Source organism: Bombus bifarius, unplaced genomic scaffold, assembly GCF_011952205.1.
Source record: "Bombus bifarius isolate JDL3187 unplaced genomic scaffold, Bbif_JDL3187 scf7180000007970, whole genome shotgun sequence".
Lineage (NCBI taxonomy): Eukaryota > Metazoa > Arthropoda > Insecta > Hymenoptera > Apidae > Bombus > Bombus bifarius.
In genome coordinates this window covers 1,341,313-1,358,282 of record NW_022884356.1, presented here as the reverse complement: position 1 = coordinate 1,358,282, position 16,970 = coordinate 1,341,313, and the positions used below count along the sequence as shown (strand labels likewise).

Genomic DNA, 16,970 nt, shown 5'->3' with positions numbered 1-16,970 from the left:
AATACTTTTGCGTGCAACTATAGTTGCTATCTCATCTGTTATTCTCCTCTATTACTGTACTTTTCTGTTTCACGTATAGTGTTACACGAATTTTCATGTACAATGAGGAGCGTACAGGACCGAATCTGGTATAGGGACTTTCCCTATTTACAGGGTAGCCAACAGAGTGCCAACTGATAAAAGGATTTAATAGCTTGAACAATGAAGTACGTAACTTCAATTTGTTTCCTTTCTAAGAGAATTAACGAGACCATCGTGAAGATGGCTATTATGAAATTTTTATTTAGTTTGTAAATAGAAAAAGGAAAAACTACTTGAAGATCACGAACATCCGCAGTCCATTCGTAACTCATACACTTGCTACTGAATACAGTTATTCGCAAAAATCTTCTTAACTCCTGAAGGAAGGTCATTTTTATTAAAGTAAAACAACTAGCTAATTTCTTGGCAAACTTAGCGCGTCCCAAGAAGATTAAAAGCTGTGAAAACGCGAAACGAGCAAGGCAAAAAGTAACGGCTCGATGGTACGTGCACCTTAAAAGGAAATAGGTGTTTGGTGAAGTAATTAATGTCATTCCGTTGAATCATTCTAGGAATTTAGGTGTACAGAGGAGACACGTGTAGGAGTGATGGAAGCCGTAACACGGAAAATACAGAGGGCGAGAAGAACGAAGATAAAAAGCCGAGTAAAAAAGAAGAGGAGGTCAAAGTCAACTAACTGTGTAAATTCGTTAGCGTTTCTGTAAATACAGAAACCTGAAAGCGCAAGGAGACCAAAGAATCTACTTTCTGGTGCTCTTCTTCTTCTCTTCCGTGGAGGAAAATTCTAACGAAGTTTACCATCGATGGGGTTTCAGAAGCGCGTGATTTCTATGCATTTCTAAATCTTCTCGACATTTGTCTTAAAACATCAGAGAATAGAAATCTCCCGAAACACTGGAAGTAGTAAAAATATTAAACGTAAAGAGGTCAGTAAGTATTGTATGCCCATGGAAGATATAGAAAAATATCAATATTATTATTATCGTTATTATTGAATTAACACTATAAGATAATAATATTAATTATATTTTATTACAAAGCAAAGGAAGATTGTGTACGAATTTTTCAGTAAATTCCTCAAGAAATGGCAATACTAGAACATCGAAGATATATGAAAAATATAAGTTGACTTTGGTATTTCTCAGAATAATAATTGCTAGGTATATTTTCTGAAAGTAATTTTGCACAAACATCTGCAGAAACATACACATATGCAAAGTGTTTGTCCAGGATAAAGATACAAAGCGAATGTGCCAGCTTGAAGATAAGTTCCACCAAGGTCTTTCTTACGGTGCACATAGCTTACACAACGGATGCTTACCGCGCGAATGCTTCCTGCTATGATTCCTACTTATAATTCATGACGGTAATCTGAACTTAGATGACACAAGCGTCAATTCATACAGCGAGCCCAATGATGCAGAATATTATTCCACGACGAATAAGATCAGGTACGCGATACACCTATAGAATGCAAAATCTATTACGCGAATCTTCCTGCTATGTTATAAGCTTCAGTTTGTATTAAGAAGATGCGCAATTATTTTTCGAAAAGAAATTATATTAACAAAGAATTGTTCAACCCTGCTGGATCCGTACGACAGAAAACGAACGTTATATTTCGATAGATGTTGCTAATAAAATAAATATCGAAGAAACGATACTCTACTACGCGATACCAAAAAAGAAGAATAAAAAGAACGACAAGATGTACAAGTTTGACTTGGAAATATGAGGTACACGTTCAGATATTTTTTATTTTTGAATAATTTTCAGATAAATGTAACGTTCAAAAAATTATCTAAATTACTACTAACAATTAAAAATATTTTATAGGTAAATTCGCTGTAATAAGAAAGAAAGATAAGGAGACACATTCCTTTGCTGAATTTAGCGAGTTAGGCACATCAACCTTTTTTGCATCCTATATCTTCCATCGTTTTGTTTCTTTCAATAGGACACGTAGCTTACAACAGACTCCCGAATCGGTTAAGCAGTTTTTAAGTTATGGGACACAAACAAACAAACAAACAAACAAACAAACAAACAAACAAACAAACAAACAAACAGACATACAATAAGGCCAAACACAATACATACTGCACTTAGCACAGTCAGGTAAATATTAGATAGTTGTTTAATATTTAACTTTAATGTTATTCTGTATTTGTTTTCTATAGTTGTTTAATGTCTTTTGCGTATTCCACGCTTTTTATGAATCAAGTATTCCAGAAAACAAAAAGAAGATATCTGAAGAGACGCGAACGCGAGGAAGAATCGAGGAAAACTAGCTGCAAAATAATATTATCAAGGCAACTAATAATTTACATAGGAAATGAAACAATGAAGTCGCTGGTAATAGAACCGATATTACAAATTTATTGGCTTCTTAAGAGCAATTGCGGAAGAATTATTGAATCAAAATGACCGAGCAGCGAGAGACGGAGAATTCTTTGGTAATTGGAAATGTATCTCGGTTTCTGAGAACGAAGAACACGTTACGTTTTTAAAAACCGAGAATATTCTTCTACTTCCCTATATGAATAATTACATTTCCAATTACATTTTATAAAAAAGGTCATTTCTATCGAAATGAAAGATGCTACAAAATTTCATTGCGAAATTAGTGCAATCTGTGTCAAGATTACTACGAGATGCTTCGCTGTTATTGTACACGTTCAAACCTGAATAATTACCTATATAATTAAAACCTACTACAAAGCATATATATAAATACAATAGATATAAATTATTACATAAATAAAAAAACAGTTTCTTTATGTAACATAAAGAGAAAAATGAATATTATAATTGTCGCAACACAATGCAATGGATAACTATGTAATCAGACTAATTGACTGTTAAAACATTGGTCTAAACAAAATCCATTCTCAAGCACAGACGCTCAAATCGATACAGATTTATCTCTCTAGCGCTATTCTAATGCACAAGCTGTAAGACACGTACGGACTCGAAGAGACAACGCTAATTTACAAATAGAATTATAATCAACTGCGAATAGATGGCCGCGAGCAGGCGCCTTTTGTGGAAACATGTAACGCTAATAAAATTGCTGGTACAATAGTTGGACGTAAGTTTCGTAAGTTGATAAAGCATGCGGATAAATTGTGGGAGATCTCTGCGGAATTGAATCTATTAAAGAGCTAGAGAGAGTGTGGGCGTTTCCGTGACTCGCATTCAACACGTGTCATTTGATACGTAAGATGTTGTTCCGTGTCATAAAGCTAATGCTCATCGCGCTGATCTTATCCAACTTCTTAATTAATTTCGCTAATTACCCTGGACGATCGATCGAAGGCTGAATCGAGCGTAATACTGTGCGCACAGCCGGCGTAGGAAGTTCGATTAATCTTGAAATGTTTTGTTACCGACGCTGTATGGTACACGCTGATATTGCATATCGGGTGACTCCAAATCGAACGATTCATTTGTTTAAAACGTTCTATTCTGCTCGATCAAAGTTCGAATCGACTTCGTATTGTCAGCAACGTTGCTTCAGCGATAAGTCACGCTGCTCAAGTTATTCTAATCTAAATGACATTTTAATGTACGCAAATAAATACGTGTTTAGCCTGCTGTGATTATTCAGTTCTTTATGCCTCAAGATAGCGATCGAAATACGTACTTTTGACGTTTTAAGAGATAGAATAAAAAAAGAGAAACATAGAAATAGAGTATAACGTAATACGGTAAAAGTTGGACGAGAAGATCGCGTATATCGTATTTTTATTTCTCTCAAGCTGGAGAAATTTTCGAATGAAGAAGAAACGCTATCGAATTGAAAATGACTGGAGATTAAGGTGTACTGGGAACGAATCATCGAGACATATAGGACCAATGACGAAATTAAAAATACAAATATAATGTAATATAATAATAGAATATTCGTACAGATGGAAGGACGGTAAATATTCTTATTAATATCGATGAAAATATTCTTCTTAATATTAGTCATAGATTCTTTTCTTTTTTCTTTTTTTCTATGCTACATAAAGATATGTTTCTGTGTAGAAATATGCGAAGCGGAGGTTGAATTCATATGCACACGAGGAGAGATAGCGAGGAAGGTTATATGGACACGTAGCAGATAAGAATTGGCTTGCATTCGCAACGGTACTGCGGCTTTTAAAAAGAGCTATTGTATCTCATAGAAATAAAACTCTGGCAGAAATCAGGAAATTCTCAGATAAAGAAAGGTGGTACGCGATTTACAAATTTCAGAAAATTTACGACAAAGAGACGAGAATTTTTTCAACGATAATACGTACAGGTTTAGAAAGTCGAGTCGAGCTGTAAGGAAAGTAAGATCGTCGAAGGATCGTTTAAAATAGAAAAATCTGATGAAACGAAGATGCAACTAGTTCCTACAAAGGTGTAAATTTTGCTGGAATTTACCAAAGGAAAAGCAGAACGATGAAGAAGTATTTCGAGTGTTAGCTTAGCTGTAACGTTCGGTTAGAAGTCTATTTATTTAGATCTCGAATGTACCACTCACGCGCTTTGTATAACTGTCGAAATATGTGATAATAGGATTACGAGAAATTCATATCTTGATTAAATATCGTTGATAGTTAATCGAGTACGCAAGACGCGTACAAGCAATAACGTAAACGAACAAGGAATATGTGTATTAATTGGTTTAATTATTACTGGAATGAATTTCACTAATGATATGCAAACAATACAGATGCCACTGTTACATTATTTCATATATACGAGACTAATGAATCTAAAATAAAATAAAATAAAATAAAACAAAATAAAATAAAATTAAATGAAATTAAATTAAATTAAATTAAAATAAAATAAGATAAAATAAAATAAAATAAAATAAGGCAAGGGAAACGCATGTTAATTATTTGAATAATTGTTATATAATTTTCTAATTTATAGTAGCGTGTAAATTATTGATGTATTTACAACACGGAGGGACAGGAAAGAGCTAAGACACAAGGTGGTTGCATGACAGTAAATGAGGACAATGGGGAAACAAGTACAGAAGATGGCTAGTAGAGCGTAAAAATCTATTTCCAATAATCAGCAAACGATTAAACGTGGCAAGCACAGTACAAATAGCGTTGGAGTATTGAGGCGCGTGGTGGCGTCACAAAGTCTTGAGGAATTAGATACAAGAGTACTTTAAAAACCTCAAGAATCAAGTAACCCAGGAAGGAACGAGGTTTAAACAATAATAGAACAGTCCGGATACGAGGAACAATTAATTCTTCAACGAATGATAAAAGATAAAAAGAAGAAAATAGAAGAAGATAAAAATGAGAAGAACTGTAGGGAAATTTTAGTGAAATAATTGCATTAAGATTTAGGCGCATTTAAGAAAAGATGGGATCTAAATAGAGAATCGCTTTACTCGTTTAGGTAGAAAATGAAAGAAATGAAAATTACCGGAATCTCGACGTATCGGCTTAGAACGAGAAAATGCAAATTTCATTTGCAGAAATAACAAATTATTGATATATAAAATCATTATTCAACATATATGAATGGATTGAGAAATGTGGGTCATGGCAGTCAAAAGTGAAACATCAAAATATTAGAATATCTCCAACACTTCGTGGTTTTTATCAGAAACTGCTGTACAAAGAAAACCTTAAAAACTCCCACAGTCGAAGAAGGAATTAGGCACACCAATGCATAAATAACAATAAACAGCCACACGAACCTACTAGCTAAAAAAGCTGCTGCACGAACTTACCAAGAAGACTCGAGATAAAACGCTCCTCCGACTTACTCATTCTCACGCTTCATTCAGTGATTACCGATAACTGTATCGAAATCCACAAGATTCGCTTTAACTTCTCAAAAGAGGTTCTCAAAAGATGACGTTTAATAAAGGAGATAAAAAATGAGGACTTATTAGACATTATGAGTCTCATAAAGCATTACTATAGTAGTATTCGTACATTTCGTACCTAGATACCACTGTAATAATAATTCCTCGTATAACAAATAGTTTTATAGCACGTCGAAAATCGCAGTATCGAGTAAGTTGTATGGATAGATAACACGTTATATGAAAACTTTCTGACACCGTGTGCATCGCAACATCTGCATTGTAAAGTAAACTCTCGCACATCTTGTCATTGATAAACTTGCTATCACTGATAACGTACACAAACACCGAATATGCCCGTGCAGCGGCTGGGAAAAACGACGACTCGTTGCCACGTGTTTGCCTAGTTTGGTAACTGTTTCATACGCATGCACGTACGATTCACGCCGTTAAATAAAACGATAAATTACGTATAACGCAAGAAACATTACTATTTGATATATATACGCTTGAGGTTGGTGGAAGGTAAATTTGTGTATGGAAGTATGTAGAAGAGAGTTAAACAAACGAAGGCAAGTGCCGAGGTGAAAAAAACGTGGAATGAAAGAAGAAACCAGAAATAGATCCTTGCTCTCTTTTAAAACAAACAGCTCTCACAAGTGCGCCATTCGGAACAGCCCCTCGACATAAAAACACGTGTTTATTTTCAGCGTGCGCGAGTTTCTTTCGCATTCTGTACAACAATGTCCGACCAATCTCAAAGGATTCACACGCAGCACGATATGACAACGAGAGTGACAAGTCGCCCGATGATTTTTCTCCTCTTCCTCTTAGATCATAGATTTTTTTTTTTTTTTTTTTGTTTATTTAATATTTCACATTCACAATTTGTCCAATTTGGACATTTGGTAGAATTTTTTAGCTGCAGATCATAGATGTGCAGAATGTTTTATGCGATCGATTCGTCCTTTGTAACGATATTGTATGTTTTTATTCTTGGAGATTGGAAATATGATACTACACAGGATATCCCAGCTAAGTGGAATCACCTAGATATCTGCCTGATTTACGACTGTATAAGAAAGTTTCTTTAGCAAAGTTACGCTATCTCAAGTTAGTATTTACATAGTAAAAAGAATCTTTTTCCAAGATCCTTTCTTTTTCACGAGATTCCAACGTCGTCTGTATGTTTTTAAATGGAATCCTATATTCTTTTCATCCATCAAATAACGTGTTTTTTTATTCTATATACAAAAGTACCGAGGTATTTGTGGCTGGAAGAGACGATCGGTTTAAAACATATTTTGTGAAAGTTGGCGTACAAAAGACAAGGAAAGACGCAAAGTGATGCTTTCGTGTTTGTCTGTGTTTATCTATCTTAAAAAATACCGATGACTTTAACTTGAGAAAAAATTGAAAAAAAGACACGTGCCTTTTGACACGGTGCAATTTTCTTTTGAGAAACTGTTTCGTGCAACAGTACATAAGACAGATATTTAAGCGATCTCATTTGACCGAGAATAGTCTGTATAATTATTTTTCAACGCATGAGTTTTGATAAATTTTACATTCATGTATGAATAGCTAGAAAAATTTAGCGAACGTCCAGCTGGACAAATTGTAAAGTATAAATTAAATAATAAAAAAAAAATTGTACGAACATCGATCTCTCCTCGAACGATTCACTGAACATCGTGCAGTTTTATTTTTGGAAGGTTTATTGAACGAGGAAATTTGGAGGAGGTGTCTAAATTTGAAAAACAAGCAACGAATTCCTACATCGATTCTCGAAGAAAAATTCTAATTTTGTATAAAAGACATTTCTTTCCATCTTAAACAAAATTGTCTTTTTTATCGATACCTTCCCCTACTTTTTTTCTTTTTAACATCATCTTAACGCGATATTACGATACCTGTGTTTCATTCAATTTTATATTGTTACATACTCGTCTTTTTACAAAACATTACGACTGAGATATTTAAACAAATACGTATATTTCAAAAACTTTGTAAAACGATAAACGCAACGATGACTCGATCTTTTTATCGATCGTGGATGGAAGCAGCGCGAAGATCTTCGATCTGTTACGCGAGAAAAAACCTAAATAGACTCTTCCCTGTTTCGTTGGAACTAACCGTTTCACAAATATTCAAAGTACGTTCCGTAGCTAAACATGGGAACAATCGTAACTTATTGCATAAAACCAGTTCGAATGAAGCAATGCGATGGCGTCAGTAGAGTCGACATCGACCGATGAAATCGTAGTAGAAAACCACCTATCCGGTGGTAATCGTTGTCGACAGACCTGTGGAACTAGGTTGGACTTGGCCTGTTGTCCTAACTCGTGGCTTGGCAACTGGTTAGTTGTGTACACCACTGTGCAGAAGTTTAAGATTAAACACTTTTCTATTTTTCTCACGAATCCAATACGACATAACAAAATAAAATATACAAAGGCGACTGATATCAAAATATATGTATCAAAGCGACGCGTTAAAGCTGTAAAATCTATTTTGGAAGTAAACTTTCTGCCGCTAAATCCTACCTCGATAATACCCCTTCTACGAAGAATAATTGCAAAAATTGTAATCCACCAGCGAAATGGCTAAAATTCTTCCAACGAGGTAACAAATTTCGAGACGCTAACGTAACGGCTGAAATACTTATAAAATAATTTAAATATTTAAAAAGCATTATATCTTTTTCTTAATTTTCTAATTAATCGCTCAATTGTTTCCAACCACTATAACAGTGATTTTTGTAGGAAATTTAAAGATTCCAAAATGCACAGGATACGCATGATACATAAAAGCGTATAAAATATCCAGAGTAGAATATTCGTTTATAACATGGTGGATGAAACAAAACACCGTTTATGTTTCACATTGTTTAGCTGTGCTCGTAAAAGCATAAAAATGCACGAGTATCCACAGTCCGATCATTGACTGAAATTACAAACGGGAAAGAAAAAGAAACAAAATAGCTGGATATTTGTAGGAATATAAAAGCACAGAGCATTCCTTGCATAGGAGACAATAGAGACATTTATATAGGAAAATCAATTATTCAACGTAATATCGTCTTCATAGTGGTTTATGGGCCCGTAAACTGTCGGCTGTGACTATTGTTCTAATCCCGCTCGTTAAGCTCAACCGTTATAGTCGCCATGTTGAGTGGTCTCGAAAGTTAGGTTATAATACTGTGGGACCCCCATGCCTGTTAAGCGAGATGGTCTCTTTGCGCTTGCTTTACTTAAGCCTTAAAGCGTTGCTGCGTAACCCTGCGTTCGATCAAAGCCTTAACCTGTTCGTCTCGAAAGACCCTCAGGTGGACCCAAAATAGGTATCGGGGTGATAAGTGTGTTAAGAGGGCATTAGTGCGGGTAGATGGCACGCTCGTTGCCGTGTTTTTACAGCAACGGGCCATTCACACTCAAGTATCATCCTCGTGCCCTTCTTTGTTATTTCTTTACGCTTCGCGTTCAGAAATTTTGTAAATATGTACGATAAAATATTACTTTCTGTGAGAATTGTAATATTCTACCCGATAAAAAAATATATATATATTTATAATGTATGGATTTATTAATTTAAGCTGTATGCGGTTAAATAGAATAGTAGTAAATTGGGGTTTTGAATTAATTTTAAAATTGTTTACGCATATATCAGCCACTATAAGTAGGATTAAGTTTCATAATTTTTGGGAAAGATTGAATTATCGATAGAAAATTCAATTATTTAACCAACTTTTCTAAACAGCGTTTCTAAACAGAGTATGTGATTCTTCGAACATCTCTTGGATCATTATCATCGATGTGAACTATCATCCCTGACTCATATACGTCCTAATTTTTGTCTAACGTTTTCTAGAAGAATATCAATTTCCCTTCATTTCCAAGACCATTTCCAGATCTCTTTCTACGTTTCGGATTTAGATGGAAGGCATTTGCTAATTTTTGTACTGGTAGGTGTTCGTGGTTTTCAACAAATTCCAAAGGCATCGAACAGCCTGTGTGATAACTACAGAAATTGTAGAATATAACGAACCTTCGGATCGCGTTTTTTCGAAGAACAATAGCCATATCTCGGTTAATATCGTATATTACGTACGTACGTACATATCGTAGACTGGAAATGTCGTATAAAATAAATGAAAGATAAAATATAGATCCAATATAACAGAGTGAAATATGTCGAAGATAAACTGACAAACGAGCCACTTAGAAGCAAAAGGACCCAATGGCATTTTTCTGATATCGAGTTTGGAATTCAAATGCGTTAAAAGAATTCCACGTAATGTCTCCATGAAAATGAACTTATATTTCATGCTTGACATGTGGTAAGAAGCGTATACGAAAATCTCTAATTCATGTTTTTTTTTATTTATTTATGAATTATCAAATGTACGAAAGATAACATCGTGATAACGTTACAATGGCACTACTTTCAATATTCCTTGCTTAATTGACCACGGTCAATTTTTCTAGCCTTCAAATGGTACTTTTACACGACGTTGGATCGTTCGAATTATTCACGAACGTTACATTTAACGATTTAACCAATTCTAATTTGATCGTCTTTGTTCCGAATTGAAAAGTTTCAAAAATACCACTTGCATCCGTCTGGTTCTGTAAGCGCAAATATCAACCGTGACGAAAATATCCAACAGGTGTAGTACGTTACTGTTTCGAGAACTAAATTCGTTTCTCTGTTATTCCGAGCCATTTGTTCTTGTCTGCATCGTGTCGTTATTTTTAGAGAAGCGTGGCTAGATAGGTACAAACGAGACGGCTGAACGTTGAATACCATTAAAAGGATAAAACCATAGAAACCGCTGGCAAAGAAACGGAACAGGTTTCTGGAATTAATTACAACAGATTGTATTCCCGATGCAATTTATATGCCATTTGCATCTTCAGCGTCGATATACATATACGTAGACCATTATTCTGCCCTTGATGGAATTATTCACAGGTTTAATGACATCATTCCAACGTTTCATTTTCTACGTAAAGTTGTAAATAAAGCATTAGATAGTTGTAACGTTTGATAATAGAACCTCTTAGTGTATAACACAACTCGATTCATTTTTTAACGACAATTTTTCTCCCCGGTAGAAGCCATTTTTTTCTTTCTTTAGATTCTATATTTATCTGTTCATAAATATGGAAATACTTTGGCCATTTTGCACAGCTAAATTGATATTATTAGCGAAGCTTTACGAATCGCAAATTACGACTCGTCGAGTATTAACCAATTAGCTGTTGCGAACTGTTTGGAAACTTTGAAAAGCGTGTACCTAAAATGCGTCGCAAAAAGTAAGCGACGACGAGTATATTCGTCAGACACAGAGTATACGTGGCTGTTGTAACATAGAATTAAGCTGTAACGAAACGACTGTTTTATTTTTTAATTTTATTGCCCCTCGTAACCACAAAATATCGCCATTTTTTCGTGACGAGTATACTCGTCAGAAACAGCTAACCGGTGAATAAACTATCTTGCACGGCAACAAGAAGTTCGATAGTAAAAATAAAGAGGTCCGTAACTTGTAACTTGTCCACTTGCAAATATTACTAACATTATAACTAATAAATTATTCCGAAAGTTTTATACCGACAAATTAATAAATGTCTTAATATCCGCGAAGCGAGACTGTATGTTGCGATATGAGCAGGGTAAAAATGAATTTTACAAAACAACCTCTGAAACTAACTAAAAATATAAATTTTAATACGAAACGAAATACGAATTTCATAAAAATACGAATACGAATGCCGTGCAACATGAAATAGGATTTTTGTTGTACAAAGGGACTGATTTCAAAATCGTTTCAAATATTATTTCAAATATACGATTAACCCCTTAACCTACGATTTACGTTCGAGAATTTTCGGCCGAAAACGTAAACAAGCTATTATACAGGGTGGTTGATAACTGGTGGTACAAGCGGAAAGGGGGTGATTCTACGCGAAAAAAGAAGTCGAAAATGTAGAATAAAAATTTTTCGTTCGAGGCTTTGTTTTCGAGAAAATCGACTTTGAATTTTCGCTCGGTACGCCTGCACTTTATCGCGTCTCGTTATAACGGATCTCACTGTAGATCGTTGTCTCGATGGAAAAATTAAAAAAAAATTTGTATTCTATATTTTCGACTTCTTTTTTCCGCGTGTACCACCAGTTACCACCACCCTGTATAATAGTAAGGTTATGTGCACACTTCTACCTTCAATTATACAGGATACTTGGTAACTGGTGGTATAAGCGAAAAGGGGGTGATTCTACGCGAAAAAAGAAGTCGAAAATATAGAATAAAAATTTTTCGTTCGAGGCTTTGTTTTCGAGAAAATCGACTTTGAATTTTCGCTCGGTACGCCTGCACTTTATCGCGTCTCGTTATAACGGATCTCACTGTAGATCGTTGTCTCGATGGAAAAGTTTAAAAAAAAAGAAAAAATTTGTATTCTATATTTTCGACTTCTTTTTTCCGCGTGTACCACCAGTTACCACCACCCTGTATAATAGTAAGGTTATGTGCACACTTCTACCTTCAATTATACAGGATGCTTGGTAACTGGTGGTATAAGCGAAAAGGGGGTGATTCTACGCGAAAAAAGAAGTCGAAAATGTAGAATAACAATTTTTCGTTCGAGGCTTCGTTTTCGAGAAAATCGACTTTGAATTTTGGCTCGGTACGCCTGCACTTTATCGCGTCTCGTTATAACGGATCTCACTGTAGATCGTTGTCTCGATGGAAAAATTAAAAAAAAATTTTATTCTATATTTTCGACTTCTTTTTTCGCGTAGAATCACCCCCTTTCCGCTTGTACCACCAGTTGTTACCAACCACCCTGTATATTATATTTGGTCCGATCATCGTACTACGGGCTATGTCCGTAATATTTACGTTTGGCCCGATCATCGTACTACGGGCTATGTCCGTAGTTGTAGGTTAAGGGGTTAACAATACATCGCGACCTTAAGATAGCCACAGTTAAAGAAGAAATATCCAAATTCAGTAACGGATATAATACAAGAGTTAACAATCACCAGAACCCATTAATTACCCAACTACTTGACACGACGGATCAGATCCGCAGACTAAAAGGACAATACCCTTTAGATCGAAGCATTGGATTCAATTAGAATCAAACATACTATAAGCTCTTATAATCCAAGTTACAGTACCACGCCAAAATACTTATAATTCTCATAATACAAAATTTACTTATAATTCTCAATGGGAATTGATTGCAAAAAGTCTGCCAAATAAAACAAGAAAATATATATATATATACGATTATATCGACTATACTATATATCGACTATATATCGACGTGTGTTTCACGTTAAATATCGATATTCGCATGGTTCGATCTATACCATCGAACTCGCCTGAATGTGCTTAGAAATGGTGCAACACGTTGTAATTTGAAATTCCACAATTACAATACAATCGAGCGGAGCAAATTGATTTCCACGCTTTCCATCAATGACGCAATCTCTCGTCCATACAATTAAGCAAAGGGCGACCCATCTCGCTTTACGATCGGAAAATATCGAACATATGGATCTGAAAGAAGTTCGAGTGGCCCATTAAAGTTAGGTTAGAAAACTCGATAGCTAAGTACCTGCGCGATATTCTAAGGGCAATGCTTACTGCATAAGAAATTATCGACTTTTTATTTTCTCCAATGCACGGATAAGCAATATAATTAAATACATAACGTGTTCTCTGTTCGCAGGTCTGCTACGCTATAAATAGCTGGCCTAACTTCCGATTCGAAAGACAGGCAACAAGTTTCACCTATGCATTCGCATTCACTGTCTTTAATTCTAAAGATATTCAAATTGAAGAAAGATTGAAGAATTGATTGAACGAGATAACAACGAATGTACAATGTTTAATTAAATTTAATTAAGTTTAAATTTCAGTGTTAACATTAGAACTACCACACCGGTCAAATTGACTGGTTTTACAATTTTATTATAAAATTCCTACTTCATGTTATATCTTTTTTCCGCGATAATGTAACGACTTTCGCAACGATAACTAAAAGAATAATATAACGAATTTTATTTTGTTTTTATGCATTCAAACTGAAAATAATTTTGTATCAAGGCTACTTATACCAATACCAGTGAAAATGACTGGTATTTGTCAAAGTGTAAAAGGGCCCTGCAATGTGTTTAACGAGCCACAATTAACCAGTTTTCTCGTTTCGTACAACTTGCCACACGTTTTTAAAATTTGTACTGCGTATCGTTCGATATGACGATATCAGTTACCAGAAAAATTGCGGATCGATCGCTAGATCGCTAGACGCTAACGCTAGAAATACCACATCGGTGAATATCACTGGTTCTACAATTTTGTAAATGTGTCAACCCTCGTTCAGGGAGCATTTTAGGGGTCATCGTTAATAATACTAAAAAGGTACTACATAACGTGGAATTTCTTCTGTAAGAAAGTAATAAATCTATTATTACGTATTTTTTAAAGACCAGTCATTTTCACTGGTTTTGGTAGAAATAGCTTTCTGTTAACTATTCTAGCGTTAACCTTATATTGTATCTGTAAAAATATGAATTTCCATAAAAACCGGTGCTCCAGTTATAACGTTGCGAGCGATCAGATTATCGCGTAATTTATTCGATCTATTTTGAATGGCGACTAGTCGACCAACGTCTCGCGAACAGAGCGTCACACTTACGATGCATGAGATTCTTCCAGCTGCCATAAATCGCCTGGATGCACTTATCAAGAGGAGTAGCGGATAATAGTGCACTGGTTTTACGTGCACTTAAGTTGCCCTCGGAGCAGCTTCTGAACAAATTGCCGTTGCTTATCTGGCAAATCACCGGGCTACGTTCTCGTCGTGGATGAAGTTTCGTCTTCGACATGTCGAGGACACCGCCAGGGATCCAGGATTCGACGGCTGGATCGCGAAAGCTTCTATAAGTGGAGGACAATTTTTTCGAGGACTTCTGCAGAAACCGCTTGCCAGGTGGTAAGGGCGGGGGACCCAAGCAGCTCGTGACGGCAGTGATCGCCATTTATGGCCGAACTCACTTTTATTCCAACGACTTTGAGTCTATCGATCTTTTACAACCGATTATTTCGACAACAGCTTTCCCTATTTGCTTTTCTATCGCATTGGTATCGTTTTATACTTCGTATCCGTACGTTTACGCAGCGACTACGAAACTGATTCTGTTGCCCTGGAAATGAACATTCTATTCGATTTCTATCTCTGTTAGATATTTCTAATTACGGTTTTTAAATATATCGTTCGTAGCTTAAACGAAAAGGCGAGAAAGATGCTGGCGGGGTTAAACGAACCGGAGGAAACTTTCTGTTTCGATCGACGTACTAAACGTTAAGAGAAACATAATCGCATAGTCACGAATATAGTTGATAACTGGACAGAGATACAGTTGAAGATGCTTCAACTTCGATTTGGTAATATGTACGTAGGAAAACTAATTATACGATTGAAGTGACCAGAAACGCGTGAAATTTCACATTTTCATTAACCTCGTCAATTTCAAAGGAAACGCGCTCACCAACGTCTATAATCACGAGCTTGAAAAATATCGCTAAAGCTGTTTCAAATTGTCTATAATTTCCCCTACGACTTTCAGTAACTTAAACATTGTATATAGATATCATTTCTAGATACTCTGCGCTATTATCGCGATGTTAAAAAAAAGAAAAAAGAAAGAAAGAAAGAAGAGAAGAAGAAAAAGCAGAAGCTAACAACGTCCTTTTCCAAATTATACGGTAGCTACCAATTGCAACACCACTTCGTCAAATTAATCCTACAGCTACCTTAGTCTACGTTAACGCGTCTACGAACGTATCCCGATATAAATTAGATTACAGCCACTTTCTATCGAAGAGAAGACGCACGGTCGTAACGAAGCACAAATTTTCCTACGGATTCTCAAAGTGTACGGTCGCGGAATACAGCGAAGGAAACGGCGGAGATAACCGGATAAGACTGTCAGAAACGTTCCGTGTTAGGTACAGGTTTCAGTTGGCGACACCAGCGGAGTCGTTGGTGTGGCGAATGCAAAGAGGCGAGGTCGAAGGTGGGTGGACAAGTTTCCGGAGAACGGTGTAGGCCGCCCCCGGTAATGCCTCCGCGCGTAGGTTTCCAAAAACGCGACACGTGAAACAACTTTCCACGTGAAAATACCCTGGCTCGCCGAAGTATTCCGACACTTACCATAGGAAACTCGTATGCCCATACCGTGCGCGTTATATAAAGCATTTTGAAATTTCATTGGCGCTGTATCGATATGTTGTTACTACATTAGCCGAGAGAGCATGTTAAAAAGTGGCCGTTTCTCGGCTCCTCCTTGTTGAGGAAAAGTTCTTGCTGAATCTCTCTTTCTCTCTGGGTAGACAGAAAACGTTAGCAACGTTTGCAAAAAAAAAAAAACAAAAGAAAAAACCAGCGACTGCTGGGTAGGTCGAACCTACCCACGCGTTGCACTTAATCTTCGTGTTCTTCGGATGAACAATTTATTGTTGAAATACACCGTTGAGGTAATCGTCATGGGAATATAAAAATCGATTCGAGTGTTTGGATAGAAGCATCGAAATTAGCAGGTTGTCTATTTTAGTTTTATAGGATTTTAAGATAGCCTGTGACTGATATACCGAGTAACGCGTTTAAATCGCTATCTACATCCCCTGTTGGCCACGATATTACAAATGGAGTTCTATTGTACGCTATTGGAACGGAGTTAATTATTTATCTCGATTGACACGCGAAGAAAACGCGAAGTACGATACAAGGCGAGTTCAATTTCACCGCACAGAGGTTGCTCCATTGGAATTTTTCTCAACGCCAAGTCATCAAGATCTTCGTTTGCATGCATATGGCGCGTATCAAATGAAACAGCCACCTGGATATTACGCAGACTGTATCGACGAAAACGGAGACTTGGAATAGCAAACTGCGGTAGCGCGCTGCTCCACATCGTCGACTACCAAAAAGTATCAGATTGAAACACAAGCTAACAATGGCGTTTTCGTTGAAGTAAAATTATTCTTCGGCCGTTCGAATAATTTCAAATATTTTCTTTACGTATTAATTGACGAAAGT

At 36.0% G+C, this 16,970-nt stretch overlaps 1 protein-coding gene across 2 annotated transcripts in view; it reads right to left on the bottom strand.

The window, feature by feature from the left end:
* LOC117214491 (caskin-1) overlaps positions 1 to 16,970 on the bottom strand; it is a 53,917-nt gene that overhangs the window by 16,176 nt on the left and 20,771 nt on the right. The gene's annotated exons all lie outside the window — the stretch shown is intronic.